Raw genomic sequence first — 15,049 nt, forward strand, 5'->3', positions numbered from 1 at the left:
CTATGGATGCATTATCAGCACCCACTGCCTTTCAGAGGATGATGTACACCTTTTTAATGTTATCTTTAGACTAGATCATTCCTCTGGGCTGCTTTGATACCATTTCGGTTACTGGACCTGCCTCATACACAGATAGATTCGAAGCGTGTGGAAACTCTTGTACCTGACTGTCTAGAGCCACTTCTTGAGGGACATGTTAAGGTGAAAAGGGAACTAACATTTTATAAAATACACACTAAGTCCCAAGTGACACTAGGGTAAGGGACTTTCTAACCATCATTGCTCATGACAAGCCAATGAGATTTTGTATATATTCTTTTGTATGAATGAGGAAATGGAGGCTCAATAAACCAGGATTATGGAAAATATTAAAGCCAGGTGGAAGCTTCCTGCTACAACTCATTACCTATCAAAAAGCTAACACTGTGGACATAGTTAAGGCACCTTTTTGCCTCTCTCCCTAACATCTGCACAGAACCTCTCTCATGTATAAAGAGCGTTCCAGTGCTTCATCTCATTTGAGCTTCATGATAAACCTGGAGGTAAAAGTCTCATATGTAAGACATGCTAGCATGGACGCATCAGTTCTATTATACGGGTGAGGACATACTCAGAAAGGTTAAGTAACATAGCCCAACGTCACCAGCTAAGGAGTGGCAAAACTGGAATTATAAACCTAGGCCATCTGAGGCCTGTTGAGTTGAGGAGCACCCCCAGCATAGGTCTGTTTGACCCAGTACCACTCAGGTTCATATCATAGAGAGTTCCCCAAAGGACTAATATCTGGGACTAGAAATTCTGATAGAAGGAAACTAGCACATAAGGGAAGGATCCTGAAATACTGAGTGCTATCTACCCTGATAAGGAAGACCTGAGGTAAACAGGGGGTTAAGGGAGTAGAGGGAGTGTTAGGAACCCCTGGAAGGATGGAGGCATGAAGGGGCTCAGAAGGACAAGGCCAACCTCGGCCTGCTTCACCCCTTTGCCAAGGGTCATCCTCTCGGTGCTAGGATTCACTGTAATTGTAATTAAAGCAATTGTAATCCATTAATGCAACTTCTGCTCAAACCCCCCAATCTTTCTGAAGATGTGGTACATATATACAATGGACTATTACTCAGCCATTAAAAAGAATGAAATAATGCCATGTGCAGTAACATGGATGGACCTGGAGACTGTCAGACTGAGTGAAGTAAGCCAGACAGAGAAAGAGAAACATTGTATGATATTGCTTATACACAGAATCTTTTTTTAAAATGTGATACAAATGAACTTATTTACAAAACAGAAACAGTCTCACAGACTTAGAGAATGAACTTATGGTTACAGGAAGGCGGCGGGGGGAGGGGGGAAGGAGGGGAGGGATGTTTAGGGAGTTTGGGATTGACATGTACACACTGCTATATTTAAAACAGATAACCAACAAGACCTATTGCATGGCACAGGGAACTCTGCTCAATATTCTATAACAACCTAATTGGGAAAAGAACTTGAAAAAGAATAGATACATGTACATGAATAACTGAATCACTTTGTTGTACATCTGAAACTCACACAACATTGTTAATCAATTTTTATCTTTACTTGCTATAAAATAAAAAGTTAAAAAAAAAAAGAAAGCAAAAGAGCAATTTCCAGCTTCCAGTTCCCATTTGTCACAGGTGCCACCAAGATTCTGTGATCAGAAGGAACATCATCCAAACACAGGGCACAGAGGAGACCATTCAGATGGGAGAGAAGGATCAGACCAAAGTGAGGACAGGATACAGGAGCTGAGGAGAGGGACAGGAGGCATTAGGATATCACGTCCAATCCAGCGCCAGGGAGAAAATGGCACGTGCTCCACTTTGGAAAGAAATCACAGTTCATGTTACTCCAAACAACTTCCAGGGCGGCATCAACCCACATGCGAGGTCACACCTGGTATTATATCTCTGTAATGAGATGTACAGCAGGCACTTTTTCAAGTGTTTAAAGTACTTGAATGTGCAAAGTTTCACAGTTGGTCACATGTTCATACAGCTATGTGCCTCTTTCAATGGGGGAGCTGCCACACCATGCTGGGATTCCACAGGGCAGCATGGCTTCCCCATTCATCAAAATAAAGCTGCTGAAAGAATCCTCTGGCAATTTTAACTACACAAAAATAGAAGACACCTCAGGCAGAGTGTGAGAGACCAATCTTGTAAACAGCAGGATGGTAAGGTATAAACAAGAATGGAAAGAAAACATACAGCCTTTAAAAAAAAAAAAAAAAGTTGCTTTTGACAAGGATGATAAGATGGGAATAAATTGAGCCTCAAATATCTGGAACAAAAGCTCAGAGAAGTGTTAAATCACAAGCTAGATGGCTGCTGGAATTTGCAGTGACCCATTCCAATCTGCCAACTCATCCCTTTTAGCATCAAGCTTGATTTTACGGACTCCCCTCTTTCAGTTTTATATGCTTAGGTTTTTGTTTGTTCTTTTTCTTTCATGCACCACAACCAGCATTTTAAAGGCTGTTGCAACTTTCTTAAGTCACATCTTTCTTGGTCTCTGACCCCACAAACAATGTTGCTTTGGAGAAAGAACCACAAACCACAATATTTCCATCTTTCATTTGACCGAATCTTGTTCTTGAATGCAGGGAAAATATGTTCTCATACTTGTACTAAGTCTTGTGTTGTCAGAAGATGTAGTGCGGGGCTTCCCTGGTGGCGCAGTGGTTGAGAGTCCGCCTGCCAATGCAGAGGATGCGAGTTCGTGCCCCGGTCCGGGAAGATCCCACATGCCGCGGAGCGGCTGGGCCCGTGAGCCATGGCCGCTGAGCCTGTGCGTCCGGAGCCTGTGCTCCGCAACGGGAGAGGCCACAACAGTGAGAGGTCCGCATTCCACACACACACAAAAAGAAGATGTAGTGCAGCAAAACTCCAGCATCTTCTGTCCTTTCAATCTTTTTACCAATAATTAAGCACTGAGCATGTGCTCTAGACAGTGGCCTGGGAATAACAGGGATGAACTGTCAGAACCTGGGTTTGAGGACCACTCAGTCCGATGGAGGAGAGAGACTCAGAAGTAAACAGTTATGAAAAGGGGTGAAGCTACCTTTATCCCTCTACTCTACAGTGATAATGTGCATGGTTCCACTCAGACTTTTTCCACTCCCTAGCAGACTGCTTCCAGGCCAAAAATGCCTCTGCAGACCAACCGATCAGGGGATTAGGTACCGGTGGCTAAGCAAGCACAGATATTGGACACTACTCATGTTCTCCTATGAAGGGAGGAGGTCCTTTCTAGGAAGCTATCCTCCATCCTCCTCTACCTCCATCATCGCCTTGCTCTGCATACCTCTTCTCAGCCTCAGACCTCCAAACTGCCTTGCTTGGACTTACAATCCTCCCTAGCTTTAGTTATTATTATTGAGGTCACCCATGTCATGCATATTTACTATGTGCCAAGAACGGCCCACACATTCACTTGTTGAATTTTCATGGCATCCTTGGCCTTTGTTATCGTGGTGTTATAAATGAAGGAAATGATCCCCAGAAAATTTCAGAAACTTGTGCAAGCCTACAAAGCTGACAAGTAGAAAAATTGAGATTAGAAGACAGAACTGTGGGATCAGAAAGACTCTTAAACAGTACACTGGTCTGCTCCATAGGCACATGTGGTCCAACTGCCCTGCTATAGGTTATTTACACTATAAGGACAGAGATCAACATTTCCATTCTTTTAACAGTTCCTAGGCAGGGTACACCTGTAAGCAAGCAGAGTAGGACTCTCCCTATGTGGTGTTATTTAAGGGAGACCAGACAAGGATGGGTTAAAAATATCTTCACTGTTGCTTATCACAATGTCTGGAATTTCACCATTGGAGATACATTACTTTAGGTCTTGAGGTCTTTCTGGTTTCCAGGATTTCTCTATTAGAACAAGACTGCCCTAGTAGTGCCATACTCAGCTGAGACCTCAATGACATCAGGGCCTCAGAGAATGAGTCACAGGAGAGATGCCTAGAAAGGAGCCTGGGATCTGGGAATAGCAAAGTGGTCCTGAGAGGACGATGAGAGGTCCCAAAGTCAGGAGTGATCGTTTTGCTTGGCTGACCCCACCTCTGTGGTCCCCAGCACAGGGCGAGCTAAATGGAGCGTACATAAGCCTCGATCTGAGGAAACACTGTTTTGATCAGGTGTAAGAGTTGGAGGCATGGGGCATGGTGACAGGTAGTCATCAAGTGCTGAGGAGCCTGGGCTTTGTGAAGGTGCAAAAGACAAGAGGTGGAATCCTTGCCCTCAAAGCACTAACAGTCTCTTTGGGGAGAAAAAGTATCCCTAGCAAAGAATGGGTAAATGAGACAAAGACAGGAATGACCAGGAACAGAATACACGTGTGATAGGAAACTCAGGAAAAGGAGAGCTCAGTGTGGGAGGATGTGGTGTGGGCATCAGTGGGGACACAGGACCCCAAGGACAGCACCAAATAAAGAGATATGCTGAATGAGTTGGTGAATGCCTGTCTTACGCCAGAAGAAGACTCAGGTGACGACCGCAGATTGCTACCTCGGTACTGCCTGCCAAACAAGGAAATCCAGCTCAGATTTGATCACCATGATGCAAAATGATGTGAGGGTGGTCTAGAAACAAAGTCTGAAGACAGATATAATGTACAGAGATACTGTTTACAATATATACTACTTCAAATTAAACTCAGGTCTTTCGATAAAAAGAACGAATGGTTGCTCCAATCATACCATTAAAAAACCCAGAATTTCAGTAATAGGTGAAAATAACAGATTTATATATTAAGGTACATGGTGAATAAATCTGATGAAATCATTAGGCAAGACTAAATCCCTCTAAAACCAGGGGGAAGAGATCTGATGATCACCACAGGCCAACAACATTGGCAAATTCCAAGACATTCCCCTGGATTCAGCTCCGATAAGAATGCTTTATGCTGTGACCAAAGACAGATGCTCTTCTTCTGGGCTTTCACTTAATAGTTCCTTCCTAAGCAGGAAAGGTTATTTCTATTTACTCTATCTTGTATTTTTTTTTTTTTAAAATAAGGTCCCTTTATTTAATTCCTACAAAGAAAACATCTCCACGGAAGGAAGGAAGGAAGCAAGCAAGCTTTGACCTTTATTTGCTACATGAGCTATTTTACCAATAGCTACAAGTGATTATGTTTTCACCATTCTGAATAACAACCCTTTGTACCCCTTGGCATAAGAAAACCGATAGCTGCAGTCTAAGGCTTAGTTGTGAATGAGCAGAAAAAGACTAAAAAAAGGATGAAGGGTAAGGGAGGAGGAGCCACAAGAAATCATTTCTCCTTTGAGTTTCTTAACTAAATTATTACAATACATATTTTCTTTTCATGTCATCTTGGCTGCTAATGAGCTTCATTTCCACAAGTTGCCTGTTTTCTTTAAGGTGGCTGCATATCTGAGACAAACTGCAAAGGTCTCTGGTTCAATCTGTTAATAGGTTTGTATTAACCTCCATGGAGATGCACAGACAGTGAACACATTATCCAAACCCACAATTCAGACGTAGGGTCTAACAAAGGGTACTTGTGCTTTATTTCCAGATGCAAGCAGCAGCTTGGCAAATGCAGTTCCAATGACTAAATGTCAGGATTTCTGGGACATTTTGGTCTCATAAGGAGCAATCAGGAAAAAAAAAAAATTGTGTTCCTGAAAATCTGGGTGGTGATTACAAAACTGGAGCAGAATGACAACAGCAGAATTTCTGTATTTACTATTTTATAAGAAAAGGATTCAGAACCCATAAAAAGAAATCAGTGAAAATGGATATTTAATACATTTAAAATATACAAATTTATAAGCATCATGTAAAATGTAAAAATTATAAATAGTATCATCCTATTGATAATTATTAGTAGGCAGAGTGTAAAAACGTTAAGTATTAAAAAACTAAACAGTCTCAAAAATGAAAAAAATTAAGTTACGAAATGTTGAAAATGAGATCATATTATTTGGACTTTTATAATGAGAGTGCATAAATGTTGTTGCCACTGAGAACATGTTTTTGTGCAAATTTCTTCACTGAAAAGGAAAAAAACAACACCCTAATCAGGAAAACAGTGATGTATTTATGAGCTATCTCCAAATATATTTCTCTGACTCCTTCATCTTCAAATACTCCTCAGAGTTTAAAAATATTCATCCAAGTTCAATATAATGTTGTGTATCTGTGTGTGGATGGGTGGGATGAAACTTATTTAGTTACCTCGAGTTACATGTAGTCTGCTTGAAGGCAACAAGCAAGCCTTTCTGATTTGTTCTCCTTTTATTTGGTTTGCTCCTGTATGCCCAGCTGCCTGTGTCGGTTTCAAAACTCTCCTGTTGTAGTGGACACACCCTAACGTGACTGCCCATTGAGTCACGCCCTAGGATGATCCCCTCCCCTTGAGCGCAGGCACAACCTGTGACGTGCTCCCAAGCCAAGAGAATACTACAAAGCCATAGGGGATAGTCACTCCCTTGATTAGGTTACAGTATGTAAGTCGCCGTCCTAGCAGACTGGGGTCAGAGATTCTCCTGCTGGCTTTGAAGTCGGCTGCCACGTTGTGACAAGGCCTGTGAGAAGCAATCAGCCACATGGCAAGGAATCCTGAGTGATACCTGGGAGGTGAGAGCACCGCAGGTGACAAGTCAGCAAGAAAACAAGAGACCTCAGTCCTACAACCTCAAGTGAATGCCACCAACAACCACATGAACCTAGAAGAAAAAAAAATCGGGCTCCAAAAAGGAACACAACCCAGCCAACATCCTGATTTTACCCTTATGAGACCCTAAGCTGAGGACCCAGGTAAGATACACCCAGATTCCCAATCCACAGAAACTGCGGGATAATGGTTACATGTTGTTTTACGCCACTAAATTTGTTATGCTGTTAAATTTGACAATCCACTTCGAACTCCAATAACAATTATTCTTGCAAAAAAGGTTTGTGTTGCCAGTGCTATTTTCTTCCTCCATTTGAGGATAGCAGCTTTATAGATAAAAAAAAAAAAAAGCTTTATAGATGTGTACACCTCTGTCCAATTCAAAACTTTAATGCAGAATATAATTATCCATGTATGAGTCTCAAAACATAAATTAGTTGAACTCAATATTTTTCAAAAAACTATTATCTTGGCACTTGAAAATTGGAGAGCATACCTTCAAACCACTTTTTTTTTATAATGTGCATACTTCATTATTTTTTAGAATAAAGTTTTTAGTTTTGAAAGTTTCAGATTTGCCGAATTATTGTGAAGCTAGAACAGAGAATTCTTGTATACCCCGCTCCCAGTTTCCACTGTTATTACATCTTACATTAGGATGGTACATCTTTCACAATTAGTGAGCAAATATTGATACATGTTTATGAACTAAACTCCATACTTTATTCACATTTCCTTAGCCTCTACCTAATGTTCTTTATCTGTTCTAGGATCCCATCCAAAATACCACCTTACAGTTAGCTGGCCAGTTGCCTTAGGCTTCCCTTGGTTGTGACAGTTTCTCAGACTTTCTTTGTTTTTGATGACCTTGGCAGTTTTGAGGAGGACTATTCAGGTGTTTTGTAGGATGCGCCTCTATTGACATTTCTCTCATGTTTTTCTCATGATTAGACTGGGGTAATATGTTTTGGGAGGAAGATCACAGAGGTCAAACGCCATTCTCATCTCACATGATGTGAAGGATACCTACTATCAATACGGCATATCTCTGTTAATGTTAACCTTGACTACCTGGCTTGAGGTAGTGTTTGTCAGGTTTCTCTATTGTAAGTTACTCTTTTTAAAAAAGAAATCTCACCCCCTTTCCATACTGGGCTCTTTGGAAGACAGAAACTCTGTGCAGCCCCATCTGGAGTTATGCTTTACCTCCCATAAGGCAGAGTATCTACATACATTATTTGGAATTCTTCTGCATAAGAGATTTGTCTATTTTCCTCATATATTTATCCAATCATTTATTTATATCAGAAGAGATAGTTATCAGATTTGGGTTATACCTCAATACTAGTTATTTATCTTGTGGTTCAGATTCCTCCAATTTTGGCCACTGGGAGAACTTTTAGTTGGCTCCTATATCCTTTCAACATACATTGTGTCACAGTCATCGTTACAAGATTTTGTTTTTGTTTTACCTTTTTTCTTTTAGTACTTCCTTATTTTCTGGCACTATAAGATACTCCAGGCTCATTTTGCATATTTCTTGCCCCAGTCCTCAATCAGCCGTTTCTCTGGTTCTTTTTATTGGGAAATAATATTGAAACCAAGATTTGAGTGGTAGATATATTTATTGCTACTGGAGCATTATTGCTTCTAGGCTAAACCACTTTTTCAATCTCTAAATCTGGAATCTCAAAATATCCCTATATGTTTAGTATATTTTACATTGTTCAACCAACATTTTATAGAGATTACCACATGCCAGGCATTATTTTAAGCATTTTGTAAATATTCACTCATCTAATTCTTGTAATAACCTCATAACAACAACAACAACAAGAGAGGTAGTTTTATTAGCCCCATTTTGTGGATGGAAAACCCCAGGCACTGAAAGGTTTGGACCTGTGATCAAAGTCATGATGCTAGTAAGTGGCAGAGCCAGGACCTGAACCCAAGCATCTGGCTCCAGATTTGGGGCACTAACCAGTGCACCACATTGCCTCACACTAGTGAGGACCTCAAAGAGCATAAAATTGATGAATTAATTAATCCACCCATTCATTCTCCAACAAATTTCTGTTATGTGCCCATTAGGTGCTAAACTCTCTGCTAGATGTTAATTGGTGCTTAATGCCATTTGAGATACTTCTTGGACTATGGTCCAATTTAAAATGGAAGAAGAAGCTGTTGTAATGTGCCCCTTGAGAGGACTCTGGCAGCTGCCTGGGATGAAGATGGTACATAAAAAACACTCCACTAGGTGGCTGCAGATATACTTTATTATGCCACGGGCACTATTCAAGAGTGCTAAGCAGTGCCTTATTTATTTAATCTCTATCCACTATCCTTTTCACAAATTTTAAAGAGAGGGTTTATTATCTTTCCTGTGTATGAAACTCCCTTTTTTTCCCCATACATTTATTTATTTATTTATTTTTGGCTGCCTTGGGTTTTCGCTGCTGCGTGCGGGCTCAGTTGCTCCGCGGCGTGTAGGATCTTCCCGGACCAGGGCTCGAACCCGTGTCCCCTGCATTGGCAGGTGGATTCTTAACCACTGTGCCACCAGGGAAGCCCCCGAACTCCCATTTATTATACTACTATTCACTGATAAAATATTTGAATGAAACTGTCTCTGGTGAAAACCACTGAACAAAACTGAGATTTCCATTTACAGCGACTGAAAGAAAATTTTAAATGTATACTTACTTTAAGACTGTCGCTAGTGGGTGTGGTTCCAAGGGACCAAAGCTGAGATGATCTAAAAGAAAACAGGCAAAATAGATATGTTGAATGAAAAACTCTTAAAGGATTTTTTAAAGGTCATTTATCCCCACATATTAAGTGGCAGAGCTCTGCGAGGCATCCCAGGACTTGGCCTGAGTTATCAATAACCCTTTTGGGGAAGGGAGTGCAAGTGGGGTAGAGGTAGAACTCTCCAGAAAGGACTTGCCTAGAAAAGGCATCAGAGGCAGAAATGGAGAGTCGGGCATTGACCTCTTGTTGATATTTGTAAACTCCTTGGAAGAGAATACAGATCCAAGGGAAGGGACAGTCAGGAACATGGGCCTTCATTTTGCACTTCAGAACAAGCACCAAATGAGCCTCCTTTTAGATGTACCAAAGTTTAGGTACATTCCAAAAAGAATTAGCAGACACAGTGTCATAATGTAACAATAAGAAATCATGATAAATAGGTCAAATAAGTGAGATTAATGTATTGGTTAGATTCATAGTTCAGAAGAAACGAATGATCAAAGCTGTTAGCCCAGGAGGAGGCTGTTTGGGAGAGAGCCTGTGAGGAGGGCGGCTCAGTGTGTCTGACTGAGAAGGCTTGGAGGAAGGGGGTGTGGTCTGCTGAATCCCATCACCAATGGACACGGGGAGGGGGCTGTCTCTCAGACTGTGTTTCTCGCATTTATAATCTCTCTTTGAGAAAAAGTGTATTTTAGAACTCTGGGAACACTAGTTTTTAGACAATCTAATTAGTCTACCTACTACAGTTTCAAAACTATCAACAGGGTCAAAGCCCTCGTGGGAGATCTGTAAAAAAAACAAAAAATTCCCAACTCATATCATTTAATTCTTAAATATCAGAGTGTTACTTGTATTAGGAATAAATACCAAGAAATGCACAATTTGGGGGTTTCTAAAAATCCTCCTTTTTATTAAAAAGAATCAACTGGAGTAATTCGAGAAGAAAATATGTTCCAACTGACATGTTAGGAGAAAATAATATTCCACCCATTTCTGTGTATTTGATGATGTACTAATCATTGCAAAATGCATCTCAGTCAATAAACCAAGGACTCATATTCCTCCAAGCATTTAACAGGGAACTGAATACAGTTAAAGCAGAACTAGGAACTTTACCAAAGAGTTAAGAGATTTGTCCCTTTGAACATAGTTAGAGGCGATATATTTCAGTGGTAAGGACCCTCAGGCAATACTGAACCTCTGGATGTACCACAAATAATAGTTATTATGCTATTTTTAGTTCTGGCACTGTAAGAATTCTGATGTAAGACAGATTCTTAGTTTTTTCTTACTACAATAATCGGTACATTTTAATAATATAGATATTTAAAAGATATTTTGGCTTAATATAATGTAATCTTTCCAAGCATGATTTTTTTTAACTAAAACAAAAAATCTGTGAAATGGTTTTTGTATATTTTCCTTTATCTCATAGTTACTTTGTTAACATATAAGTGCATTACAATTTGAAAAGTGATATTTTAGGCTTTTTCACTGTTAAGATGTGGAACTAAGTCAAATGAATTCACAGTGTTTTATTACATTTTAAAATACATATAGTTAACTCTGTTTCAGAGCTTCAGATTTTACTGAAAACACAACAAAACACAGATGCTGAGTTAAAGTGGCAAGGTGAATAAATAAGCAGTTTACCAGAGCTGACCAGACATAGGGCCCCAAAAGCTTTCTTTAGTGTCAGAGTGGACAGGCCATTAAAAACCAAGCCTGTTGCTGGCATCCAAGTCAGCTGGGTGAGACCAGGAGAAGAGTACACCACCAGAGAGGTATCAAAGCTCTGTCTATTCTCTATGCCACTGGACAAGTCTCATTGATTTGCTCACAGAGGCACACTGAAACAGCCTATCTTACCTATTTTTTCCTCAGAGATTTATAAGAAAATGATGGAGGTGGGATGGGAGGGGCAAGGACACATGGGAAAGCAGGTGTAAATAATCCACAGGGTATCTATGCATTGTTTATATAACAGCTGTTTTCATTGAAACAGATACAAAAGAGAAATTTTGTAGACTACACGCATAGCTTGCTAATTCAAACGATCATGTCAGGGAGACAAGGGGATAAGGTAGAGAGAACACAAGTGTGGAAGTCAGGAATCCTGGGGTCTAACCCCAGTGTGGCCGTTAGTTAGCAGGGGGCTAACTGTGGAGCAGTCACTTACCATCACTAGATCTCTATACTCCGAGAATGTATGTAATCACTCTAAAATCCCTTTTGACATCCATTTCAAGTTGGTTCTTACTTTTCCTTTAAGATCTCTATCAGGAAGTTTATTGTTTATGAACAAATGAATATGGCCAGCCAAATTAGCTTTTTCAGAAGGCTGAAGTGAATCCTTTTTAAATGGTGATAGTGCTTAAAATAGTCACCGTATATATTTTGGTTTGCATACACAAACTTCAAGGTCTATGATACGAAAGTCTGAAAACATTTGGATAAAAACTGCTTTAAAAGGTTTTAAATGTTATATGAAGATATTGTACAATTACCAACACCATTTAACCATTATTTCTAACTACCTGATCAGTCAGCCTTACCATCCATTCATGCTAACACTGAATGAAATAGTTTCCGGTCTTAGTCTTGGTATCTAATTTTTTACCCAAAACATGGCATTTTCACTGAGCAGTATATTCTGACAAGTACTTATAAATAGAATCAAATGGCTTTTTACATTTCATTTTAATTTGATTTAATAAGTCTAGTAATTTGAATTTCAGCATCTCACCCTAACTTTCTTCTGGAAGTGAAAGAGGCTTAATATTTATTCATTTAGAAAAAAATGTAACGTGCTCCAAAACACAATTCAACTGGAAACAGATGATATTCATCCTCTCAGGGGCACTTAGCACAAGCTAAATATATTCACAGCACAGCTGGCCATTTATAAACCCAGCTACCATCACAACCAGAGAGCTGTGTCAGTGGCAGTCCATTCACTGGTCTGAAGTAAAAAGCCATGAATCCTGCTAGGGTGGAGGCCACGTCTGAACATCATGCAATCAACACTGGCTCTACTTTACACAGATGTGTAATAAAAATATTTTAAAGCACTTCATTGTCTTGTTTTCTACTTTTAGACTGAGTACTGAAATGAGGATTAATTTAGTACTTTCCACTTCAGGAAACATGGACGTTAAGTATGGAGGGAGCAGATTTAATAGGAGTCCAGCTGCCCTCAGAGGACCTTTGCTGCTGCCCCTGTTTCTCAAGGCACAACCTCACTTGGGCCAGGTGCTCTCCTGAGCTTCCTTCAGATGCCACAGTTCATTCTGGTGCCGTGACTTTGGGGCTCAAGTTGTGAGGAATAGATATTTTTCTCATTTCTTTCTCAGACCTGGTCGTAAATTCAAAAAGCAAGTTATGAGAGGACAGAAACAATAATAGCACAAAGAAACCAACCCGATTCCAGAGAAGAGAGATCCACTAAATAGGGGGTTAAAGAAATGTCTTATTCAGCTAACTGGTCAGTCAACAACAGAGAACTGACGAGCGCAGGAATTCCAGGCCACCTGCAATGTCCCTCTTGGGAGAAAGGCTGGCTGGCTCACAAGCAGAAAAATACAGTCATCCGATAGCCACACATAAGGGGTGAGTGTTTATCCATTCATTCAACAAGCACTAATTTAGCATCCACAGTGAGGCAGGGGCTAGTCCTAGAAATGAATGACATGACCTCACCCCTAAGGGGCTCGCTGCTAGACAGGGCAAGCCAGCTAGTCGCTTATGAGAGACAAATAAGCCAATAAACTAATCAAAATGGGAGCAGTTGAATGACAGACTCATACAAACATGGATAACCAATCTGAGCAACACCTCCACACACTCCCCCCTCCTTCCTCTCCCTGTCTTAAGGCTGTTCTCATTAGTGATCGGTCATTAGCCCTGCTGCCACTTGACGTCATCTATTTATCTGTTTCTGTTTGGTCGTCTGCCCCCCCCAACTCAGGTATGTCCTTGATTTCTTGGGTTCACTGAGGTAAACCAGCCCCCAGAAGAGAAACTGACACCTAGTAGGTGCTCAGTAAATATTTGTCTACTAAGTGAATGTATGAGTGAATAAACATCGTAGAAGTTACTCAGAAAAAGGAATGACTGTCTAAAAAGATGGGAGGAAATGAGGTTGAGTTCTTATAAAAAGCAATTAAATTTTGACAAAGAGGAAGTTGAGAAGTCAGTTGAGAGAAATTGGCTTAGCAGGTCTTCAGAAACACCCAGCGACAGGTCTGTGGAGAACAATAGGCAGTTTTGTCTGTCCAGTGTCCTGTCCTCATGGCTTTGGTGGGGCAGCCAACCCCAGACTTCACTCTTCTTACCGCGGGGGAGGGCCCACACCCAAGCTGGGCCGTCTGAGCCTCCCTCGTGGGCATTCAGAGGCGACAAGACAAGAGGCTGTGCGGTCAGCAGCGCAGCACCTCACAGGGTGGTTTACTCACTCGTTCTTGCTTTGAAGACCCTCAATGGCCCTGGTTCCACATTACCCAAGGCCTCTTCCCTCAGTCAGCTCTTCCCTGAGTTCTATAAGCTATTTTTTTCAGGCTCCAGTCAGTAATCTTCATTTATTTCTGTTGGTCACATCCAAAGCTCTCTATGACCACAGGGTCTGATTAAAGATCAATGTGGTTTACAGGGACTCTCAGGAAAGAATTTTCCTCGAACACTGACCATGTGCAGGTGCTAAGCTAAGCTCTCTACAGGAGTTATCCCATTTAATCAACAGAACCATCTCTATGAGTGCCCATTCCCACTTTAAAAATGAGGACACTGACGTTTACAGACGTTAAGTAAAGTGTCTGAGCTTAGCTCAGAGGTGAGCTGACTGAGGTGTAGGCAGGGCCCAAAGCGAGTTTGGATTTTACTCTGAGTGCAACTTATTCTCCCATTATTCCCATAAGAAAACACATCAAAGAAAACAAACCTAAAAAAACAAGGAAAATATTTTAACAAATATTTTCGTGTCTATTAATGCCGAAGCAGCCGACAAAGAGCTATATTCTTGCAACGCTGGGCTGCAAATTGAATGAGCCAGGAACCGACTGGAAAATGATCCTGCAAAAAGCTTCACACGGCAACTGTTCTATGAATCCTTAGCAGATACGAATTAAGAAATGGACAATCTCTCCAAGATCTTACGAGGTAGAGACGATGACCCGCATTTTACACAGGGAAAATGAAGCTCAGAGGGGTCCATAGCTAATTAGGTGGAAGAACCAGAACTTATGACCAGGCTTCTCTGACATCAAATCTCAGTCATAACCATCATGCCACATTTCCCCCAGATTCAATTTAATAAAATACCATGTTGTTTGATCAACATTACTGAAGAATTATGTAAGCCTCCTGCACCACAGAAATTCGGTAAAAAAAAAAAACTTTAAAATATATACCTCGGGCTTCCCTGGTGGCGCAGTGGTTGAGAGTCCGCCTGCCGACACAGGGGACACGGGTTCGTGCCCCGGTCCGGGAAGATCCCACATGCCGCGGAGCGGCTGGGCCCGTGAGCCATGGCCGCTGAGTCTGCGCGTCCGGAGCCTGTGCTCCGCAACGGGAGAGGCCACAGCAGTGAGAGGCCCGCGTACCCCAAAATATAAAAAAATAAATAAAA

General features: G+C 41.0%; 1 protein-coding gene across 4 annotated transcripts in view; it reads right to left on the minus strand.

Moving 5' to 3' along the window:
• Positions 1 to 15,049, minus strand: part of NCALD (neurocalcin delta) — a 415,625-nt gene that overhangs the window by 181,645 nt on the left and 218,931 nt on the right. For all 4 annotated transcript variants that reach the window (XM_067017419.1, XM_067017418.1, XM_059042984.2 and 1 more), the window contains one exon: positions 9,379 to 9,430. The gene's annotated coding sequence lies outside the window, so the exon portion shown is untranslated. The remainder of the gene's footprint in view (positions 1 to 9,378; positions 9,431 to 15,049) is intronic.

The sequence above is a fragment of the Kogia breviceps genome, chromosome 17, assembly GCF_026419965.1.
Source record: "Kogia breviceps isolate mKogBre1 chromosome 17, mKogBre1 haplotype 1, whole genome shotgun sequence".
Taxonomy (NCBI): domain Eukaryota; kingdom Metazoa; phylum Chordata; class Mammalia; order Artiodactyla; family Physeteridae; genus Kogia; species Kogia breviceps.